The 23349-nt window shown below is 44.8% G+C and overlaps 1 long non-coding RNA gene across 2 annotated transcripts; it reads left to right on the forward strand.

Annotated features, from left to right (window-relative positions):
• Nucleotides 1-2080: 2080 nt before the first annotated feature.
• On the forward strand, nt 2081-12730 carry LOC107399519 (uncharacterized). Of its 2 annotated transcripts, none has more exons than XR_013041931.1 (4): nt 2081-2893; nt 4452-4522; nt 6093-6323; nt 12175-12730. It is a non-coding gene; the product is annotated as an uncharacterized LOC107399519 (long non-coding RNA). The 2 variants fall into 2 exon arrangements; XR_006072074.2 differs by lacking the exon at nt 12175-12730 and adding an exon at nt 6718-7107.
• The last annotated feature ends 10619 nt before the right edge of the window (nt 12731-23349 follow it).

Here is a 23349-nt window from a genome sequence, read left to right on the forward strand (position 1 = left end):
TGTGGTCTGTGATATATACACAGAGCTGTGGCTGTGGTGTCAGCTGTTGGGAAAGGGAGGAACACTGACCTCTGAGATAGGGATGCCAGGCCCTATGCTGGACCCCAGCCTGGTGCTGGCCAGGAAGAGACACAAGCTGAACTCTCCAGTGAGCCCTTCCCACGGTGACTCTCGTCATTTGTCCTCCAGCCCTTCCCCAGGTATCCCTAAGCCCTGAACTGCTGACCTGACACCCCTCAGAGAAGAACAGCCCCCTTCTAGTGACAGAATTGACAACCTGAAATTCCAAATAGGGTCTAAGAAGGCAAGGTTTGGGGAAGGGGGGTCGACCACCTCCTCTCTAGGCAAATTCAGGGTCTGGTTTTTTTTCAGTCAGGAGCTTCGAGGAGACCACCTACCTTATCAGAGTGAGAAATGAGAACAGCTGTCCCCAAGGCTTTGTCATGAACGCCATTACCAAATGTGTTCCTGGGAAAGAACTGAAAGCAGCATGGCCGTGGTCCCGCCTGTCCCGGGACTCACTGGTGTTGCAATTGGTCATCTGCCACTCTGTCTTTGGAGCCTCAATTCCCCATCAACAAGTTACAAAATACATTCCAGCTTCAAGCCAAGCCCTCCCCTGTCACCTAAGGGAGTTCTCAAGTCAGGGCATTTTTGTGTCTCTGGACCCCAGTTTGCCAAACTACAAAGATGAAAATGTGAGCTTTTAAAAGGACTCATCGGGGTGGCGGTGGGGGGAGGGGAGGTGTAGTTGAGGTCAGAGTTGTCGGAACTCCCTGGAGGTGGTATTACAGGTGTCTGTGAGTTGTCTGAAATGGATGTTGGGAACAGAGCTCTCCAAGAGCAGTATGTGCTTCTACCTACTGAGCCGTCTCTCCAGCCCCCAAGAATGTCAACTTTATGAGTGGGTCTCAAACACTGGGGCCAACCAGAATTGCTTGGAAGTCTTTTAAAAACATATCATTTTCCTACCTTAGCCCTACCAATTCAGCAAGTTTCATAAGCTTCATATACAAATACCTAAATATACAAAAAAAAAAAAAAAAGGTCTAGAAATGTCATTCACAGGATACGACTACCAGTGAGCAAAGTAATGTCATAAATAGTTGGCTCACAGAACCATTGCATCTCTCCTCCGTGCCGCTTCTCAGTCTGCCCTCCTACCAGTCAGAGCTGTTTGTTTTGTTTTGTTTTGTTTTGTTTTGTTTTGTTTTGTTTTGTTTTGTTTTGTTTTGAGACAGAGGTTTCACTGTATAGCTCTGGCTGACCTGGAACTCTGTGTAGACCAGGCTAGACTTGAACTCACAGAGACCTGCCACCCAGAACCATTCTTGGTCCTTCTCTCTGCCCTGGGAGTCCAAGCCTTAGACTTAAGTACAGTGCTCACCAGGAATACCACTTCCAGTTGAGTTCAGCTGAGAGTCAGAGGCCTGTCAGAGTGGGAGGAAAGCATGGACGAGGTCCACTCGACCAGGCTGAGAGTCCAGCATTTCTAGAAGCTGTGCTCCTCCCTGCCTAACTCAGACTCTCTTCCTCAAACCTCAGGCCTTTGGCAGTGTGCCTCTGGACCAATGACTAGTATTGTTACCTAATCCTCATCTCACTCTGCCTACTTGAACTAACAAAATTTCTGCCCTGCCCTAATCTTATCTTTGAAGACAGGATGCTTGGTGGCCAGAAGTCCCTCTTCAGGTGGCTAACTAAAACCAGTCCGATCTAAGATGTATTCTAGAGTGACTGCCCCATGACTCCTAACTTCCTTAAGATCCTGACTACGTGCTGAATGACACCTCTCAGCACCATCCAAAAAGAACCATAGAAGGAACAAAAAATAAGGGCATCTGGATTCCTGGAAAATCCCTGTCCACCCCCAGAAAGACAGGGTTCCTCCTGTCCTTCATTAGCTTATCCTGCCCTTGTTTCTTTCACCTGATGGCCATCACCTCCTGGCCCGAGCCCCTGGAGCAGCCACTTTGCAAATTTATCTTCCATGCCTATTCATCACCAAAATTAAAATTTCCCTTCACTGTTCAGTGAGCCTTCAATTTTATTGTGGATTCTATAACTCCAAGAGGGACAAAGGAACCAGGTATTAGCAACAGTTTGGCTAATCTGCCCAAGCTTCTACAGGTAGTGATTGATTCTCTTCAATACTATAGATGTTGAGTCTTCATGGACAGGGACACTAAAAATTTTGCTTTCTCTCAAAGAAACAACTTATTCTAATTTTATTCATTCCATTCATTGATTCACTCCACCAACAAATATATAAAGTGTACCTGCATATGTGCTGGCTATCACATTAAATGCTGGAGTTATAAATATTGAGTCAGAAACAGCCTCTGAGCTCATGGAGTTCACAGTTGACTGCAAGCAGGCAAGTAAACAAACAGGTAGTGTAGCAACTAAAGTAATTGAGATGTGAAGCTGGGTGTGGTGTCACATACCTGTAGTCCTAGATGCTCAGGAGGCTGATGTGGAAGTGTGCCTTGTGCTCACAAAGTCAAGACCAGTACGGTCAACATAGCCTCAGGAAAAAAATGAATGTATGTCACAAGTGACGAACAGAAGACATCAGAATGATTCATTGTTCCTGTCACAGTAGAGGAAGGTAGGGTTTAATCTAGGAGAATAAGTTAGCCTTCACTGAGCAAACACCAGTGAGTACAACTCTAGGAAAATGGACTCGGACGTGTACGGAACAGCACGAGAGACAATGCTGAATTAGGGACAAACCTGTAGCCCTGGAGCTGGGAGAGGGAGGCTGACGCCTGTGATCTAGAGAAACTGGAGAAGAAATAAGAGAAGTCAAGTCAGGACGGATCTTGAAGGTTCTAATAAGCTTGGACTTGGCCCAGGAGATGCCAATTGTTTTCTGTTCTTAACTTCTCTGGTTAGTTCTGGCTTTCTAGGTCTGGCCCAGACTCCCCAGAGCACACCTAACCAGCTCTAAGAATCTTCACTCCAGCCCGATGATGGTGGCGCTCACCTTTAATCCCAGCACTCAGGACATAGACAGGCAGATCTCTGTGAGTTCCAGGCCTGCCTGGTCTACAGAGCGAGTTCCTGTAGGCTGCAGAGAAACTCTGTCTCAGAAAAAACAAAAAACAAACAAACAAATAGAACTTCCATTTAACCTGCAGGTCTGGAGAAGAAATGTTAGAAATGTCACAAGGGAGCTACATAAAATTATGATGAACGTATGTGAGAGTAGGTTGATAAGGCTGTTGGGGGGGGGGGTTGTTTGTTTGCTTTGTTTGTTTTTGAGACAAGGCCTTACTCTGTAGCTTAGGCTGGCCAGGAACTCACTATATAGACTACACTGGCTTCCAAAGATCCACCTGTCTCTACTTCCCTAGTACTGGGATTCAAGGTTTATATCATCATGCCTGGCCCAAGTGATAAGTTTTTTTTAAAGAGATAAATGTATATCAGCCAAAGGGGAGTGTTTGGAAAGCACTAGGTACAGATCTAGAGCTCTGACCAGAAGTAAAGATTGAGTATAGACTTGCAAATTACAGCCAATTGTTTCTTGGGCTTTTGTCTAAGATCAAGTGCATAAGTAATAGCCACACTGACAGCTATATGGATGTGACTAACCAGGGAAGGGTCTTGATAGAGTAGAAAAGAAGTACCAAGCCAAGCTCTGAGGGACAATGACATTTAGAGGACTGGCATACAAAGGAAAATCTGTAAAGATTCAAACACAGGTAAACATATACTGAAGATGTGGCTCTGATATACTCAGCTACAAATGCACTCACAAGGAAAGAGATAGGCACACTCAGAGGATATGCCCCCCACCCCGAGGTAATGTGGCTTTCTGATTTGGTTAACTCCATCCAGAAAAGGTGATGTATGGTGACTCTACTTCTCTTTTGTGGTGTGGAAGAAGCTCCAAAGATGTGAACCACAACCTGTAACTAGAGTTTTCCTGCCTTTCCCACAGTCAGGACAAATCTTTGTCACCCGCCAGTCCCCATAGCTGCTCAAACCCAACCAAGTAAACACAGAGACTTATATTGCTTACAAACTGTATGGCCGTAGCAGGCTTCTTGCTAACTGTTCTTATAGCTTAAATTAATCCATTTCCATAAATCTATACCTTGCCATGTGGCTCGTGGCTTACCGGCATCTTCACATGCTGCTTGTCATGGCGGTGGCTGGCAGTGTCTCCTTCTGCCTTCCTGTTCTTTCTTTTCTCCTCTCTGTTAGTCATGCCTATACTTCATGCCTAGCTACTGGCCAATCAGTGTTTTATTTATTGACCAATCAGAGTAAATTGACATACAGACCATCCCACAGCAACAACCCATCCCCATTCCTAACTATGTTCCATGCCCCAAGTCTATGTGAGACTCTGCATGCACAAGTGAGTGTACACACACACACACACACACACACACACACACACACACACACACACACACTGCTTCCCTCTCTATTTTCAGGAGCTGACCTAGGAATGCCAAATCATCTGAGAACATCCATTCCAGAATGCCTGTGTCATGGAGGCAGGGAGGTGAGCCCTAGAGTTGACAATGTAATCCATGGTTCAGGATCAAAGAACCTAGCAGAACTACTTTCTGTACCCTCATTGAGGGCCGAATTTTGATACTGTTGGAGATAATATGTGAGATCAGGGTGATCTCAGTAAAGATGTTCTGGGCTCTGTGATTTGACTCTGGGTTTGGGGCTGGTTTAGGTCCAGGCTATTGTGAATGGAAGTTTGTTAGTATATGTTCCATATCCAGCTTCCAGAAGGTGCGTGCTCTCTCTTGTTCATTGACAATGGCATCATTGGGCCTTAAGATCCAAGTGGATTTTCATAACTAAAATTTGTCAACCGAAGGGTCTTCTGGGAATGTTCAGTCCCAGGGATGCCCCAGGAGGGACTCCCTTTCTTCCAGAAGAATATGTGGGATTAGATGACCACCAGCACTGAAGCTTGCAGAATTCCAGGTTCTCTGAAATGTTTTTGTTATATTTATTTGTGTTTGTGTTTGTGTGTGTGTGTGTGTGTGTGTGTGTGCCATAACACACATATAGAAGTTAAAGGACAAGTTCTAAAAGTCAATTCTTTCCTCCCTTCCTCTCTGCTTCCGTCATGTGAATCCTGGGCTTTGAACGCAGGTCTTCAGACTTGGCAGCAAGCAGCTTTATCCCCTGAGCCACCTCAGCAGCCCCCAGGTGTTTTAGTCATCCCAGCCCCCTCAATCTCACACACCCTGTTAGATCCTACAGTGTTTAAGGCTGGCTTTGGGGTTGTTCCCTCCCCGAGGAGGACAAAGAAAACAGTGTCTCAAGAGTTGAATGAGAAGGTGGCCTTAGCGGGGAAACATGAAATTCTACTCATTACACCCTAGGACTCTAAATTAGTAATCGTCTCCCCGATGCCAGCATCTGAGGGCCAGTCTTAGGATAACAGGGAAGAACAGAGTGCCCAAAGTCTCTCCCCTGCACAGACCACTGCTCTAGGTATCCTCATTCCGGTATGGCTATTCCTTTTCAGTCAGGCGTACAAATGGCACTCACTGGTCACTTACACCACAACAGGCTGCATCTGAAATACAGACACGAACACAGCAGAGCTCCTCTGCCACCATGGAGCCCCCAGTCCAGCTGGGGAGGCTGACACAGTAACTTCTTTCTCCTAAGATCTGACTAGGAAAGTGGACAGGGACCGTGAGGCTGGGGGTGGGGCAAGAACGCTGTGCAGGGGTCAGGGAGTTATTTATATTACCCCAGCTCTCCCAAAACCCTTTCCTATTCCAGCTCAGCTTCCTGTCTCCCATCCGGAGGAGTACAGGCCTTGGAAGCATGTCAGACTCGTGTGTTACAATAGGGTTGAAATTCCAAAGCAGGAAGTGCTGGAGTTCTGCCCATAAACCCCTCTTTGCTCTAACTGGGAAGAAGAGGGCAGCCGTTAATTAAAGTGGGGGCTTCAGCCCTGTCTCCCCATCCCTCTATCTTCCAGAACTGAAAATTTAACCCTTTTTTTTCTTTTTTAAGTTTTTTAAGTTTTACAGTGAAGTTTATTTTGGAAGGCTGTGTTTAATCCTCCCCTCCTTTTCTTTCTTGTGACTTTCCAGGATTTTTAATACATTTCAAATAAAGAGGACTGGTTCATTTCTGCTCCTGAACTGCCAAAGGGACCACCACAGTGTCTCTGCCTTCTCCTTGTCTGTGGTAACCACAACATAAAGGTTTCAGGTGCATTGAACTTTGAACCTCACACTACCCTTGTTCTTGGTCTTGACCGACTTGGCATCCTTTTTTCCTGGCCATCATCAGAGAGTCCTTGACATCCTCAATTTTCTGAGGTATGGTAATGAGAAAAATAGCATCTGTCTTATCTTTTCACATTTTTCCTAGGCCTGTCAAAACCCTACCAAGGCCAGCATCAGTATGCTATGGGTACTTGAGGACAGTGGGAAACTAGACACAAATAAGAGACATTAGTTACGGCAGGTGTGGGAAGGCAGGCCAGTGTCATAGGGACATCATCAAAGAACAGAAGCTCCTGGCTGGATTTCCAGCACCAGCCATTCCTCCTGGACAAGTGCCTGACTCTGGCCTCAGTTTCCTTTGATATGGGGAGGCAAATAGTTTCCGTGCACAGTTCTTATAGGAACTACATGAAAGCGGTGCATACGGCATTGAAATAGGAAATTCCTCAAACTTAGTACTTTATAATGTTGCTTTTCTTCTTTTTAGGGGGCTGAAATTCAGGGCGGGCTTCTGTCTTCCTGGAATGATGTGAGGATGATCCTTTCTGAAGAGCAGGTGGAACTTCTCAATATTCACAGTCTAGGACACATCAGAAGCATTAGGAAGCTCGTTAAACACATGGGTGCCCACACTTTGCCCACAAGCTTCTGATTCAAAAGCTTCGGGGTGGAGCTCTAACCTCTGCATTTTAACAAGTTCCCTGGAGTTATTCCTGTGCACATGCAGCTTGAGGTGCATTGTGTCAGATAACACACTGCCCTGTTCATCCAGCAAGCGTGTGCCTGGGACTGGCCGAAAGCAATGAACTCTGGGAGAAACTCTTGCCTCATGCAGGGCCTGACATACCGTGAGCCCTAATTAAATGGCTGCCCCCCCACCCCCCGAAAAAAGCCTTCAAGAAGATGTATCATTTAGGGACAACAGACATAAATCTATAGATAAATTGCTTGCAAAAGAAAGGGTCAGCTCGAAGGAGCTGTGATTACCTACACAAGACCTGCACAAGAACAAGCCAGTAAACATTCTAGCATGGGTAAGGAAGGGGTTCATGAGCCCCTACCCCTGATTGGGGAACTGTGGACAGCTGATGGCTTGGAGCGGGAAGAGTGTGGCTCCACCTTCATCCAGTAATTACTGATGGAAGCAGATGCAGAGATCCACAGCCAAGCACCAGGCCGAGCCGCAGGAATCCAGTCGAAGAGAGGGAAGAGAGATTATATGGGGGGGGGGGGGGGGTCAAGATCATGATGGGGAAATCTACAGAGACAACTGAACCAAGCTCATAGGAACTTACAAATGTTAGACCAACTGTGGAATCTGCATAGGACTGGACTAGGCTCTCTGCATACAGGAGACAGTTATATAGCTTGGTCTGTTTGAGGGGCCCCAGGCAATGGGATCAGGATATATTCCTGGTGCGTGAGCTGGCTTTCTGGAGCCCATTACCTTTGGTGGGATGCCTTGCTCAGCCTTGATGCATTGGGGAGGGGCTTGGTCCTGCCGCAACTGAATGTTGCAGACTTTGCTGACTCCCTTACAGCCTTACCCTTTTGGAGGAGGGGATGGGGGATGGGTTGGTGGGGGGACTGTGGGCAGAGCGAGATGGGGGAGCGAGAGAAGGGATGAGAGGGGGATCTGTGGTTGGTATGTAAAATGAATTTTAAAAGTCTTTAAATAAAATAAAATTCTGAGAGAAATTTTAAAAAAAAAGTGTGGCTCCAATGGATGGCCCCACACTCAGGCAGCACAAACTGGAGTCAATGGCTTATTAAAAAGATATGGTGATCTTGAGGAGGTAGGGAGGTGGGGGATGGATCTGGGAGGAGTCAGGGAAAGGAGTGGGGGTGAATATGGTCAAAATACATGGCATGAAATTTTCAAGTAACTAATAAACATTCTTTTAAAAAATGCTTGCCAAGGGAAGATATGAGACAAGGTTTCCTAGGGGAAAGAATGTCTGGCGGTTTAAAGGATAATGTTTAGAGCCTCAGTTGTAGATGTGTGCTAACAGTTATGGGTGTGGCAGAGTGACAAGGTATGTCTGCATCTTAGGGTACCAGGGAATGTGGTGGGAAGCGCAGCTGGAAGCGGTCTGTGGGTTTGAGAATTGGATTGCAACAGGTTTATTCAGACACAGAGCTGGAATGAAGTCCATCGGGTAACACGGGCCATAACAGCAGGCAAAGAGAACCATTACGAAGCTGTTACTGGAGAAGACCCATTCGGAGTAATGTCAGTAGGTTGTGGAGGGATCGTTCCAAAGACTGTTAAGTAGCTCCTTCCCCTGATGGAGTTAGGATTATCATTGCTGTGAGGAAACACCATGTTCAAAAGGAACTTGGGGAGGAAAGGGTTTGTTTGGCTTACGCTTCCACGTTGCTGTTCATCACCAAAGGAAGTCAGGACAGGAACTCAAATCAGGGCAGAAACCTGGAGGCAGGAGATGATTCAGAGGCCATGGAGGAGTGCTGCTTACTGGCTTGCTTCCCTTAGCTTGCTCAGCCTGCTTTCTTATAGAACCCAGGACCACCAGCCCAGGGATGGCACCATCCCAATGGACTGGACTCTTTCACATCAATCACTTCTTAAGAAAATGCCCCACAGCCAGATCTTATGAAAGCATGTTCTCAATTTTGGTTCCCTCCTTTCAGACTCTAGCTTGGGTCAAGTTGATATAAAACTGTCCAGGACATGGAGCTCCAAAAATGTCAAATGGATATCTTGATTGTCTCCCACTGAAATCAATTAGAAACTATAGCTACAAAATCATTTGCGCTGTCTTTTCTTACATGCGGTAAGCCAGGAAGATTCTTTTGAGAGGAAAGTCCCTCTCATTCCAAGATGGAAAATGCCTTTGGTCATCAGAGGCTGGTAACTGGGGCCTCAGGGAAACTGAATAAACAAATGCTTTAAATTACCCTTATTTTCCACTACCTTTAACCTCCTCTAGTCCTGTGTATTTACTGGACAGAATTACCCCCAGAATTTACTACCCAAGTCCAGATATCTGTTTGTTTTGTTATTTCTTCACAAATTTATAATTCTTTGAGGGTTTTTTGTTGCTGTTGTTCGTTTGTTTGTTTTGGTTTTTGGTTTTTTCAAGACAGTGTTTCTCTGTGTGTAGTCGTGGCTGTCCTGGAACTCACTCTGTAGACCAGGATGGCCTCAAACTCATAGAGATCCTCCTGCCTCTGCCTCCCAAGTGCAGGGATTAAAAGCATGAGCCACCACCACCTGGCATAACTCTTTCTCTTAAAGGTATAAGGGCATCATCCTTGGCCATGTCCTCGGGTTTCACTGTGGTGAAAATCTCTAAATACTTGTAAAATTAATTTTTAAAAACTTTTTTTCTCTCTGGATTTGTTGGTGCACACATTTAATCCCAGCACTCAGAGGTAGATAACTGAGTTCAGGGCCAAACTGGTCTACATAGAGAGTTCCAGGCCAGCCAGGTCTGCATAGTAAGACCCTGTCTTTAGGAAAAATAAAATAAAGAAAAAAATCACTGGAGAGATCAGTGCTTAAGAGCACTTGCTGCTCTTCTAGAGGGCCTGAGTTTAGTTCCCAGCCTGGTGGCTCATAACCAAACCACCTGTAACTCTAAAGCCTCTTCTGGCCTTCTACCCAGGCTCTCACCATCTCCCCCCCCACACACACACACACATGCACATACATACATACATACATACATACATACATACATAGCATTAATTTAAAAAAAAAAAAGCTCTTTGCTGCATCTACTTTGGGAATGAAGATCATTCTGAGCAATCAGACTGTTGACTTTCCAGAAAATGTCAGCACCTCTCTGAAAAGACACACAGTTATGACTGGCCTCAGAGGAACTTCCATCTATTGATGGAGAGCTGAGTCTCCCTGGAGGGAAAAAGACAAGGTGCCAGGTTGACACATGCTCCCTTTCCCACCAACATTATTAGTCAGAAAAATGGGTCTCTAAATTGTCTCGATTGAAATCTGAAATTTGGGGGGGAGGGGGGTGAAAATACATCCATAGGGTTCAGATGAGGACAGGTATTGCTTGTTCTGTCTCTCACAAAGGAATTAATCCTTAAAAATGATAGTGAACTTGTTTCAAATTCAAGGGATTTGATCCAACAAGTCAGAAAAGCTAAAACAAGGACATCAGAAAGTTTTGGCATCTGTGTTTCGGAAAAAGGAACAGAGTAGCAATATAGTGAGTGAGATCTGAGTTACTCATCTCCGGAAACAAGACCCTGGATTAGATGAACAACCAGGGATGTGTTTCAGGATAATAAAAGCCTTCTGTTATCCACTTGAAGTGGAGGAGGGGGCCTATGGGCTCAAGGTCATCACCAAATACATAGCAAGTTCTAAACCAGCCTGAGCTTAAAACCCTGTCTCAAAAAAATAAAATCAAGTCAGGTGTGGTGGTGCCAGGCCAGCCAGGGCTGCATAGTGAGACTCGATGTCTTCAGGAAAAAATCCAGCACTCAGGAGGCAGAGGCAAGAGAATCTCTGTGAATTCTAGGCCAGCCTGGTCTACATAGTGAGTTCTAGGCCAGCTAGAACTACATAGTAAGACCCTGTCTCAAAAAGTAAACAAATAAAACCAGTTCTTGTATTTATTGGGTTCCTAGATTCAACCAAAAGACCTACACAAGAACTAAGGAGCTAAAGCTGGGTAGTGATAGCACATACCTTTAATTCCAAGGCTCAGGAGGCAGAGGCAGGTGGATGAATTTCTGTGAGTCTGAGGCCAGCCTGATCTACAGAGTAAGTTCCAGGACAGCCAGAGCTGTTATACAGAGAAACCCTGTCAGAAAGAAAAAAAGAAAGAAAGAAAGAAAGAAAGAAAGAAAGAAAGAAAGAAAGAAAGAAAGAAAGAAAGAAAGAAAGAAAGAAAGAAAGAAAGAAAAGAGAGGGAGGGAGGGAGGGAGGGAGGGAGGGAGGGAGGGAGGGAGGGAAAGAAAAGAAAGGAAGAGAAAAAGAAAAGAAAAGAAAAAAGCAAAAATTTTAGCTATGAGATTCAAAATAAAAAATAAACATAAGACTAAAACCTGAATAAGAAAAAAACAACTAAGATTCAAAAACCTTTAAAAATTAAAATTAAGAACTGGAAAGATGGCTCCAAGCATAAAATAGTTGTCACCAAGCCTAATGACCTGCATTTGATCCCCCAGAACCCACATGATGGAGAAAACCAACTCTTCCCAAGTTGTCCTCTGACCTCCACACATGCCTGTGGCATACACGCACTTGTACAAATAAATAACAAAATTATTTAAATTTTTTTAAACAGAGGGTTTGAATTGAGGTGCCAAGCATAAGTGAACAGCGTTACTTCCAAGAAGCCGTAAGGTTATTAAATGAAAATCCCAGTTCCAAAAGTGGGCTACCTCACTACAAGTTGTTGGCCAGGGAAACCTCTGAGGACCAATTCCTCAAACAAGATAGGGTACTGCCACCACAGTTGATTGCCCACCAAAACTGGCTGGTATGGTGATATTTTATTTGTGCTGAAATGTGATTTTATTTGTATGTTAATAAATAAAGTTGCCGGGAGATCAGAGGGAAAAGCCAGCCATTAAGCAGAAGTCCAACAGTGGTAGTCCACGCCCTTAATCTGATCACATGGCAGGCAGAGTCTCTGTGTGGTCAAGGACACAGCCAAGCATGGTGACACGAACCTTTTCTCCCAGGACTAACCATAGAGACCTGGAGGTCTGTATAGACAGGCAGTAACGAGAAAGTCATGTGGTTGGGTTTAGAGCCAATGAGAAGGCAGAACGGAAAGGCAATAAAAACACAAGTCAGGCGGGAAGAAACTCTCTCTCTGGGGTAGCGACGACAGCGAGGTAGTAAGGTAAGGTAGTCGCAGCTCTCTGATCTCTTTGGCTGTTTACCTGTGTATTTGGCTCTGTGTTTCTTATTTACTAAGACTGTTTATAATTTCGTCTACAGGCTGGTAAGGCCTTTTTGCTGAAGACACCATACTGCAGGACAGACACATCAAGTTAGAACTGAGCTAGAAGCTTCCTCCCCTAGGACGAACTTTCATAGTGCTGGAAGGTGTTGCACGGGCTGCTAAGGGAGACTTGTGGACAGTCCTTCTTAGCAGTGAGTTATGTCTGCAAAAATACTGGACAGCCAGGGAAGACACGCTCATTGGTGCAACAGTGGTGACTGTCATGGGGTAACCAAGTGCTCTCTGATTGGGTTTGAAGCCCGGTCCACAGGAGGACAGTCATACCTAGGGAGGTGACCCAGCTGACAGCCCATGGCTGGAGAGTCAGGCGATCCGAAGAAGCTATTGCTACTTTCTGCCAAATGGACATGATATGAGTGTCAAACCACCTTCTAAATATCTGTGCTCGTTCCCACAACTAGTGCTGTTGTCAGGTGTAGTCCGGTGTACTGCAGAGAGTAACTGGCCAAAGTGCTGAGAACAAGTAACATTGGACGTTCATCCTGGAACATCTCTTTTACCCTCTCCAAGATGCTGTAAACATTAGAAAGAGGGTAGGAAAGATGTTAGGGCCAGAAGCAGCCGCCTAGTGTTGTAGAATACCATCTCTGTCTGTTTCAGGGATGGCATGGCCTTTGTGCTCATGGGCTCTAAGCAACTGTGATAAGCTGGGTAAGACCGGGACCATCAACATTCCATCACTGAGCAGTGAGGGTCTCACAAGCCCCCCCCCCCCCCGTGGAGCTATAGGCAGTCACTGATGACTGGGGGAGGGGAAGATGTGTTCAATGGTGTAGCCACTGCTGAATTGATACCCTAAGGAAACCCATTGGTTCACCAAACAAAAATAAAAGGCATGGAAATAGGAGGAGGATTAGCTGGGTAGTGGGGCGGGGGGGGGGGGGGGGGGGGGGGGGACGGACAAGATACAGTGATATGGGGAAAATATGATGAAAATGCGTTGTAGACATGTATGGAAATGCCATAATGAAATCCACTATCCTGTATAATTAATACATGTTAGTAAATTTTTATAAAGAACTGAGAAGATTAGAAGGGATGCAGATCCACTACACCAGTGGTATCTCTGTGAGACCCTTTCAACAGCTTACTGGAAACAGTTTTCTCTCTGCTGTTAATTAACTCTGCTTGTAAATACAATACATTTACCGTGAAAACTTTGAAAAATAGAGAAAAGCCTAAATAATATATTAAGGACACCCTCTAATGCCACAGTCCAGTGATAATCACATTGGAATGAGTTAGCATATTTCTTCCAATGGTTTTACACATGAATATCAGGCTTTAAAACTCAAATTTATGATAGTTTATTTAATATAGCCATATTTGTGGATATGCAAGTTTTCCTATTATAAAAAGGCAACAATAAACACCACATACATCAGTCCTTGTCTTTATTGTTTTCTTTCCTCCTTTTCATTTTACGCCACTGCCACCACCACCACACCCACCCACCCCACCCACTCCACCCCTGGCTGACCTCAAATTTGTCATCCTCCTGCCTCATTTTCCTCCATTCTGGAATGACAGGCATGTGCCTGTTTTGTTTTGTTTTGTTCTTAGTACAGATCTTTGGAAGTAAGATGAATACAGAATCATTGTATTGTGAATCATAAATTACTCTCCAGATAAACTGCCAAATTACTCTCTAAAAATAGTTTATGCTTTTGTGACAGCTTTGAAGAACCTTAATTCATCTGATTAATGACTGAAAGCTTTACTTAAACATAATAATTTTAAATTTATGTGTGTGCTTGTATGAGTATACATACTTTCATGCATGTACCAGAAGAGGCCATTGGAGGCCAGAAGAGGGCATTAGATCCCCTGGAGCTGGAGGTAGCTACTGGTAGTTGTGAGTCACCAGCTTAGGTCCTGGGAACCAAACTCACGTCCTCTGCAAGAGCAGGACATGCTCTTAACTGCTAATCAAGCTCTCCAGCCCCATTAAGCATTTAAATATCACATTCCCTTTTCAATTAATTTTCTGCAAGCTTTACTTCCTATATCAATAACAGCAAATATTTCCTCGTGTGTGCTATATGCCAGACAGCATGCCGTTTGATTTGCTCACATTTTCCCTTTGAATTTTCACAACACTTTTATGACATAGGATCTATTATTACTTTCATTTTACAGATGAGGAACTGAAGCCTTACGAGAAGCCAGCTAAGAGATTTGCCCTCAGTCACAAATGAAGAAACAGAAAGTCAAAGATGCCAAATAATTCTGTAATCAGCCTTTTTCAGAAAGTTCCTCATTTAATGAGGAACTGTGAAAAAGAAAACAGTAGACAGGGTGCCAGCTGGCAGTGCACCCCGGGCAAATAATGAGAAGAATTGAGAGTGCTTACAGGTCAGTTACTACCAAGTGTGTTTAAGTTGTGCCTGGGGAGGTGGCTGAGCAGTTAGGAGCACATACCACCCTCCCAGGGGACCCAAGGTCGTTCCCAGACCCTGTGTTGGACAGCTCACATTATCAGTCACTTCTGCTCCACAGAACTAGACACCTTCTTCTGGCCTCTGCAAGTACTACACTTCCATGCATCTACCTGAAAGCTCACACACTCTGTGTGTGTGTGTGTGTGTGTGTGTGTGTGTGTGTGTGTGTGTGTGTGTGTGTGTACACTGCAAGCTGTCATAATGTTGAGTTTCTGTTATGGACTGAATATTTATGTCTCTCCCAAAATCCCATGTGAAAGCTTTAACCCCCCCTTGTGATAGTACTCAGAGATGGTGCCCTCGGGAGATAATTGAATTTTAATCAAGTCATGATATGGTTGGATCCCCAAAATGAGCTCAGTACCTAAAAAGAAAAGATCAAAGTTTCTCTTCTTCACCATGAGAGAATGAAAGGCCAGGATGGAGACCCTCACCAGAACCTGACCATGCCAGCTAGGCTTCCAACCTCCAAAGCTGGGAGAAAATAGCAGTGTTTAGTCCACACAGTCTAAAATTTTGTTACAGCAGCTAAGACAGTGTCCAAGATTTTCAGTAATAATGGCAAAGGACTTCCCTGTAATAATTCAACTTGACTTTAACAGTGTCAGATGTTATTGAATCCTGACAGTCTTGGCTTATAATTTTATGTGTATAATTCTGGGGTTTGAATCCAGGACCTGTATATTGCTATCCAAGTGTTCAGTGCCACTCAGCTATAGCTCTAGTCCTTTTCTATTTTTGCTTTGAGACAGTACCCCATCAAGTTGCCTTAAACTCCCTATGTTAACCCAAACAGACTTCACACTTGGGATTCTACTGCCTCAGTCTCTTAAACAGCTCTGCTCAAGATTCCATAAATATTTTCATAGGAAATTCCTTTTATTGAAGTGTTTGGGGCTGGGGTGGTTCGTGCTCCGTCGGTAAAGTACTTGATGCACAAGCGTAGGAGTTGGGTGTCATCCCAGAACCCACATAAAATGCCAGGCGTGCTGCCTTGCACTGATAATCTCAGCACTGGGCCTGCAGAGACAGGTGGATCCCTGGGTCTCACTGACCAGCCAGCCTACCTTCACCATTGTGCTCCAGGGCTCAGTGACAGACTCTTTCTCAAAAAGCAAGGTGAAGGGGCCAGGAGGGTAGCTCAGCAGTTAAGAGCACTTGCTGCTCTTTCTTGCAGAGGACCAGGGTTTGGTTCCTGGCACTTACAAGTGGCCGTAACTCCAGTCCAGGGGATCCAGAGCCATCTTCTGACTTTCAGCAGCAACAGGCAAGCACACAGTTCACGGCCATACACTCAGCAAAACACTTATCCATATATACAAAAATGCACAAATCGTTTAAAAATAAAAGGGGGTGGACAGCTCCTGAGGCATGACACCCTGGCTAACTTCTGGCCTCTATATGTACATGTATGTGCACAAACATGAACACACACAAAAATACAGAGAGGGAGGGAGGGAGAGATAGACAGAAAAGAAAAGCTAGTGTTTCCCAGGATGGATTAATTTCAAAAAATAACAAAATGTTCGTGTTTATTGGGGGTAGAGATGTAACTGAATTGCTAAGTTGCTTTCTTAGCATATATAAATCCCTGAGTTTGACCTCCAGCACCACATAGCACTGTCATGGTGGCACACACTTGCAATTCCAGCACTGGCCAGATGGAGGCAGGAGAATCCAGCCGGTCAGGGTTGCCCTCAGCTACATTGTGAGTTTGCAGCCAGCCTGGGCTGAAAGAGACCCCAGCTGGTGGGGAAATGTTTATTGTGGAAAACTGAACTGTTTGCTGGAGGTCATACACTGTGTTTATCAGAAGAGGTTGAATTCATCCATGAATGTACGGTAACTAACTCTCTATGACTCTCAATGTCTTCCTTAAGTCACTTTACTAGTGACTTCACTTGTTTTGGGACAGCATCATGACCACTGCCTTCAATACATAATAGCTATGTCATCTTGTTCTTTTGGAGATGTCATCTCAAGTTGTAATTCTAAGCTAAATTAAGTATGTTATTTTATTATCTGCTCTCAAATTGACCTATAGGCTCCATATGGATGAGAATAATCGATGGTGGCCCATGCCTATAATCCCGGCACTTGGGAAGTTGGGACAGGGGGAGAGACATTTCAAGGTCAGCCTGGGCTGTGTAGAGAGACCCTGTGTCAAAAATAGTTGGAAGCTGGTTATGGCTCAGTCTTTTAATCCCAGCACTCAGGAGGCAGAGGCAGAGGCAGGTAGGTCTTTGTGGGTTCAAGGCCAGCCTAGCCTACCTAGTGAGTTCCAGGACTGCCAGCCAGAGCTACAAAGTGATGTTGTGGGGTGCGGTGAGACCCTGTCTTGGGGAGGATGGTTGAGGATTTGAGGGGAGGGTCACCAGTGCATCACTGACATTTAATAGAGAGCCTGGCGCACAGTATTCTTCCCAAATGACATTTTCATACTGATTACGTTTTTTGTTTTTTGTTTTTTTTTTTCAGAATAACCCTACACACCCAAAAGCTCTCAATGATAAGGAACTTTTTCTTGTTCAACACAGAATTCCCATGCCCTGGGCCAGGCATGATGGCACACACCTATAATCACAGCATTCCTGAGGCTAATGCTACAGATCACCTATTTCAAGTCCAGCCTGATCCTACACACTGAGACTGTCTCAAGCCTCACTCCAAAAATCACTGGGTTGGGGGGGCGTGTCAGTAATGTTTTAGTACATACATAATTGAATTAATTAAAATAAAGAGCTGAGCTGGGCTATAGTGGCGCACACCTTTAATCCCCGCACTCGGGAGGCAGAGCCAGGTGGATCTCCGTGAGTTCAAGGCCAGCCTGGTCTACAGAGCGAGATCCAGGACAGGCACCAAAGCTACACAGAGAAACCCTGTCTCGAAAATTAATTAATTAATTAAAATGAAGAGCTGAAGTACGGAGAGGCAAAGTTATGAGACCAAAGTCATTCAGCCCATGACGGGAAGAACCAGACATTCTCCCCTGCTGCTTCCCAGAGCAGCCCAGGCAACAAGCACTCCTGGGAAGAGTGGGCTTCAGATCAGACCCTCTAACTCAGTGGTTCTCAACCTTCGACCCTTTAATATAGTTCCTCATGCTGTGGTGACCCCCAACCATAAAATGATTTTTGTTGCTACATCATAACTGTAAATTTTCTGCTGTTTGAATCATAATGTAAATGTCTGACGTGCAGGGTATCTGATATGAGACCCCTGTGAAAGGTTCATTCCACCCTCTGAAGGGGTCGTGACCCACTGGCTGAGAACCATTGCTCTAACTGCTTTCTCTCTTTCCCAGAGATTAGGCCACACCTGCCTGCTGCTGACAGGCCCTCACCATAAAAGTGGGAGCATTCAGATAGAGGAGGGTCAAACCAGCCCCTCTCGCTGACAACTACAAGGTAAGTTTATAGTCCTGGTCGTATAGGTGAAGCCATACTAAACCACATGGTGTGAAACTTCCCACCACTCCCTGAAAAGCTATGAAAGTCCTTTTTTTTTTTTCAGGGAATTTCTCTGCAGACTCTAATCTTCAGGACCCCCATCACCGTACATACGTCTTTTTTTTTTTTTCTTTTTTAAGATTTATTTATTTATTATGTATACAGCATGTATGACTGCAGGCCAGAAGAGGGCGCCAGATCTCATTACAGATGGCTGTGAGCCACCATGTGGTTGCTGGGAATTGAACTCACGACCTCTGGAAGAACAGCCAGTGCTCTTAACCTCTGAGCCTCCTCTCTAGGTTCTTTTTTTTTTTTTTTTTTTTTTTGGTTTTTTGAGACAGGGTTTCTCTGTGTAGCTTTGCGCCTTTCCTGGGACTCACTTGGTAGTCCAGGCTGGCCTCGAACTCACAGAGATCCGCCTGCCTCTGCCTCCCGAGTGCTGGGATTAAAGGCATGCGCCACCACCGCCCGGCCTCTCTAGGTTCTTGAGGGGAAGTCTCTCCCTCTGAGGCTCCGTCACGCTTCCTCTGATATACACTGTCCCTTCCTAATGTTCTCCCGCTTCCAACCATGCCTCACACACATTGTGGCCTGGATGATCTTTCTTCCAGCAAAGCTCCTCTCTGGAGGGTAACTGGCCTCAGCTTCCTTCTCCGTGAACCTGCAACTATTTGCTGTGACAGTGGGGTGGATACATCTAGCTCTATGAGCTCCAGCTTCTGCCCCTCCCCCACAGTCAAGCGACAGTGTGTCAAATCAACACCGCTGTCTCTGGAAACTTCAGAAGTAGCAAGCAGCTCCACCGCACGCCAACATGGCTGCCATGCATGGCCTCACAAAGTGGAGAAAGCCACAAGCTGAAGCAGTGGCCCTGGCCAGAGCTCCAGAGGCCTAGAAGCCTAGAAATCCAGAGGACCAGGAGTTTAGAGGACCAGAAGCCAAGAACCCAGACTCAGAGTGGTCTAGAGACCCAGAAGACTCTAAGTCTGGAGGCCCAAGCAAGGACCCTGGCTCAGCAAGTTGACTAACCACTGTGGGAACATCCAGAGCCCTTAAACTCATGTAACCTTTCTCCTTCCTTTTTTCTCATTTGTGCCGGAGGCATGATTTTATCACCACAGACTAGTAAACAACACGTTAAAAAATAAAATAAAAAAGGAGCCTGCCACAGCACCAGCTGGCAAAAAGGCTGCCTGGACCTATTATGGCTAAATTTTAAATGTCATTTTTGACAGGAAGTTTCCAAAATTTAAGCGGCAAATGCTGTGGCCAATGGCCAAGTAGTCCAATTACTCAGTACATTTGGGAGTGCATTTTTTCAAAAAGACATAAGACGGTTCTTTCAGCTGGGTGCATGACTGTAATTCCAGCATTTGGAAAGTGGATGTAGGTCATCCACAACTACGTAGCAAATCTGAGACCAGCCTGGGCTACATTAAAATAGAAAAACGGTTTATAGTATGTTCACCTGTACGTTGGACATTCTCTTCTATGATTTATAAGTAGAATGGCATCATCTCATTTCATTCATGTAAAAATATATTGTGAAATCTGCATGTGGTAACGTGTATTGAACATTTGAAAGAGTGTGGTTGTTTAGAAAGCTTTCAACACATGGCGCTTTATTTGTTATCTCTGTGTTTATTATTACTCTTAAATTCAGCAACTTAAAGATAGGCATTGATTATCTTGTTTCTGAAGTGGCTCTGGCTCAGGTCTCATGAGGTTGTTGTGGTCCATCTGTCAGCTGGGGACTTGAGTCTACAGTTATGCCAGAGCTGAACTGAGTGAAGACTTGGTTTCCAAGCTCACTCGGGTGGGGATGGGCAAGCTTTAGCTACTAACAGGGCAGAAACATCTGTTCTTCAAGGCAACTTCCCCACAGTCTCCACAAAGCACAGTGAAGTGAGTTTCCCAGAGCAAAGAATTCGAAAGGACCAAAGCCATGGTCACTTATCACCTTGTGTCAGAAATGATAGGTCATCTGTGCTTCCGGTCACACAGACCGCTTCTGTACAGTGTGGTACAAAGCTACACAAGGGCTTCTGCTACAGAAACAGGAACCATTTGGAGGCCATCATGGAGGCTACTTACTACACTGCTTACTGTAATTCTTGTTTGAGTTGGGATTTCTGGCCCCAACCCGAGGGCTTCTCATTTGGAAGTACTGCAGTAGCCACCAAAACGGATGGGTGAATCATCCAACAGATGACTAAAGCCAGAGTTCAGTGGGCCAGCAAATCAAGGAAACAAAAAACTTAGGAAAATATTTTAGATTTGGTGTTTTTTTTTTAATATTGAAATCATTACCCTCGAAAATTCAGAGTTTTCCATACTTATGTGTTGTTGTTGTTGTTGTTTGGGATTGTGTAAGGGTTGTTTGTTTGAGATAGTCTCACTGACCCTGACAAGTTGGCCTGGAACTCACAGAGATCCACTTGCCTCTACTTCCTGATTGTTGATATTAGAGGTGTGCTCCACCCAGACCTGCTAGTCTTGTTTTTGTTGATTGGTTGGCTGGCTGGCTGGTTGGTTGACTGGTTGGTTAGTTGTCTGGTTAACTGGCTGGCTGGCTAGCTGGTTGCTTTTTGAGACAGGGTCTCACTATGTAGCCTTGGCTGGCCTGGAACTCACTATGTAGACCATGTTGGCCTCAAACTCAGAGATCTACTGCCTCTGCCAGCTTCCTGAGTGCTGGGATTAAAGGTGTGCACCACTATGACCAGATGGTCTCAGTCAGTGGAAAATAGTCTGTTTGGGTTGGAAAGATGACTCAGTTGCTAAAAGCACTGGCTATTCTTCCAGAGGTCTCGATTCCCAGCACCTACATGGCGGCTCACAGTCTGTAACTGTAGTCCCATGGGATCCAATGCCCTCTTCAGGTATGCAGACATAATGCCCACATACATAAACAAATAAATCTTTTGTTGTCATTTTGTTTTGGTTGGTTAGTTGGGTTCTTTGGTTGTTGTTGTTGTTTGTTTGTTTTTTCTAGTTTTTCATGACAGGATTTCTCTGTGTATCCCTGGAACTTGCTCTGTAAACCAGGCAGAGAGATCTGCCTGCCTCTGCCTCCCTCCCAAGAGTTGGGACTAAAGGCATGTGCCACCACTGCCTGGTATAAATCCTTTTTTTAAGGCTTTTTTGTTTGTTTGTTTTGTTTGTATTTGTGTTTGTTGTAGGGCATTACTTTTTTTGGTTTGGAGTTTTAGGGATTTTGAGACAGGGTCTCATGAATTTCAGATTAACTTCAAACTCGTTGTACCAAGGATGACCTTGAACTCCCAAGTGCTGAGGTGACAGGTGTGCACTGCCACTAAACTTTATTTCTCAGGACACTTTGAGCTATGCAAGTAACTTGAGTAAAAGCGTTGCTCTGTACCTTTATTTCAGCTACATATATAGTAGAAAGTGCATCTGGTTTAGTAGTTAGGGCCTTGACTGGGGTCCATACTTTGGGAACTGCTGTTCTCACACCAAATTCTAAAAACATCTTTCGGTTCCCCAATTTTAACACCTGCCCCATGACTAGCCCCCTCGGTCTTTCTTTTCCTGCTAATGCAAATCTTCAGAGGCCCCCAATAAAAGAGTATAAATGGGGGTTAGTCCCTTGCAGAGGACCTGAGTTCGGTTCCCAGCACTCACATAGTACCTTACTAACCAGTAACTCCAACTCCAACTCCAGGGATCCACTGTTCTCATCTGACCTCTAAAAACACCAGGCACACATGCAGTGTACTCACATATGTGCAGGCAAAGCACTCATAAACAAAATAAAAATAAATATTTTTCAAAATCAGCACATAAAAGCTTCCCTTCACAGATGAAAAATATCTTAAATACCCTTTGGGAAATGTTCAATGAATTTTTATGTCTCTCTCCTCTCTCTCTCTCTCACACACACACACATACACACACACACACACACACACACACACACACACACACACAAACTGTGTAGTGGTCTACAGCTTGTACCTTGCTTTTTCAATTACCAAAATATCTTAGAATTCTTTTCATTAACATATAGATCTACCAACTGAGAATAAAACTGACATTGTCAAGAACCAAAAAAATTGTATTTATGCAGGACTACTTGAATCCTGGAAATCACTAATTCAAGCAACCTTGAAAGTGTGCTCTGAGGTCTGACAGAGTGGCAGCTGTGTTTATGGCTTTGGACATCAAGGAACTGAGACCAGTTCTGGGGAAGTGAGAGCATCTTGTAAGAAGGAGTTAAATGAGGTCTCAGTCTCTGCGTAGTTCAGAGTAAGGGGTCTGCTATAGGGAAGATCATTAAGGAACCAAGACTGCTTCTGGAAAAGGCTGCTTTGCTCAGCTCGCAGGTCAGCTTGACTGTGGGTAGGAGGCCAAGCTCAGTTCAAAGGTTTAACTATGGAAATGTCTGAGTGCTTATTAACTATGACCTCCTGACTCCTTGCTAAGGGCCCTGAGCCAGCGCTGCCCCATTTTGACTATTGCATTCCTTACCAAGTCTGCATCATTCTTTAAAGTACTGCAGGATTCTATAATTATAATTCTGTCATAGAGTATGTCATCGTTTATTCAACCAGTAGCCCTTGGGTAGATTATTAGGCTGTGTGCTTTGCTTTTGTCTGGTACAAAAATACAATGAATATCCATCTATGTACATGCCTCTGAGTATAAAAAGGAAATCTGCTGGGTAAAACTTAAGGTTTCACTAATTTCCCTAATTAAAGGCAATATGTATTTCTGGCTTTGGTGTGTGTGTGTGTGTGTGTGTGTGTGTGTGTGTGTGTGTGTGTGTGTGTGTTCATGCACACATGCACAAGTGTGGGGTCACAAAATAACTTGTGAGAGACAATTCTTCTAAGTTCTTCCAGAAATCAAACTTATGCTATTGGGCTTGGCAGCAAGCATCTTTTTTTTTTCCCCCCCGAACCCACAGAGATCTGCCGAGATCTGCCTCCCAAGTGCTGGGATTAATGGTGTGTGCCACCACCACCCGGTGGCAGCAAGCATCCTTACCCACTGAGCCATCCCACAGCCCAAGGTGATCTGAGATTCTACATGGGATATGGAGGAGCCCCCTGTGCTGTTCAGTGCTCTACCGCCACCCAGTGCTAAGGCGAGAAGTTACCACAGGCCCTCTCTGAGGCTATCATTTCCTGATGGAATCATGCCCTTGATTTCTAAGTAGGATTGCTGATACCGGCAAATCCAAATATAGGACACTCGTAAATTTAAATTTGGGATGAACAACAAATAACTTTTT

Source organism: Peromyscus maniculatus, chromosome 1 (assembly GCF_049852395.1).
Source record: "Peromyscus maniculatus bairdii isolate BWxNUB_F1_BW_parent chromosome 1, HU_Pman_BW_mat_3.1, whole genome shotgun sequence".
NCBI classification, from domain to species: domain Eukaryota; kingdom Metazoa; phylum Chordata; class Mammalia; order Rodentia; family Cricetidae; genus Peromyscus; species Peromyscus maniculatus.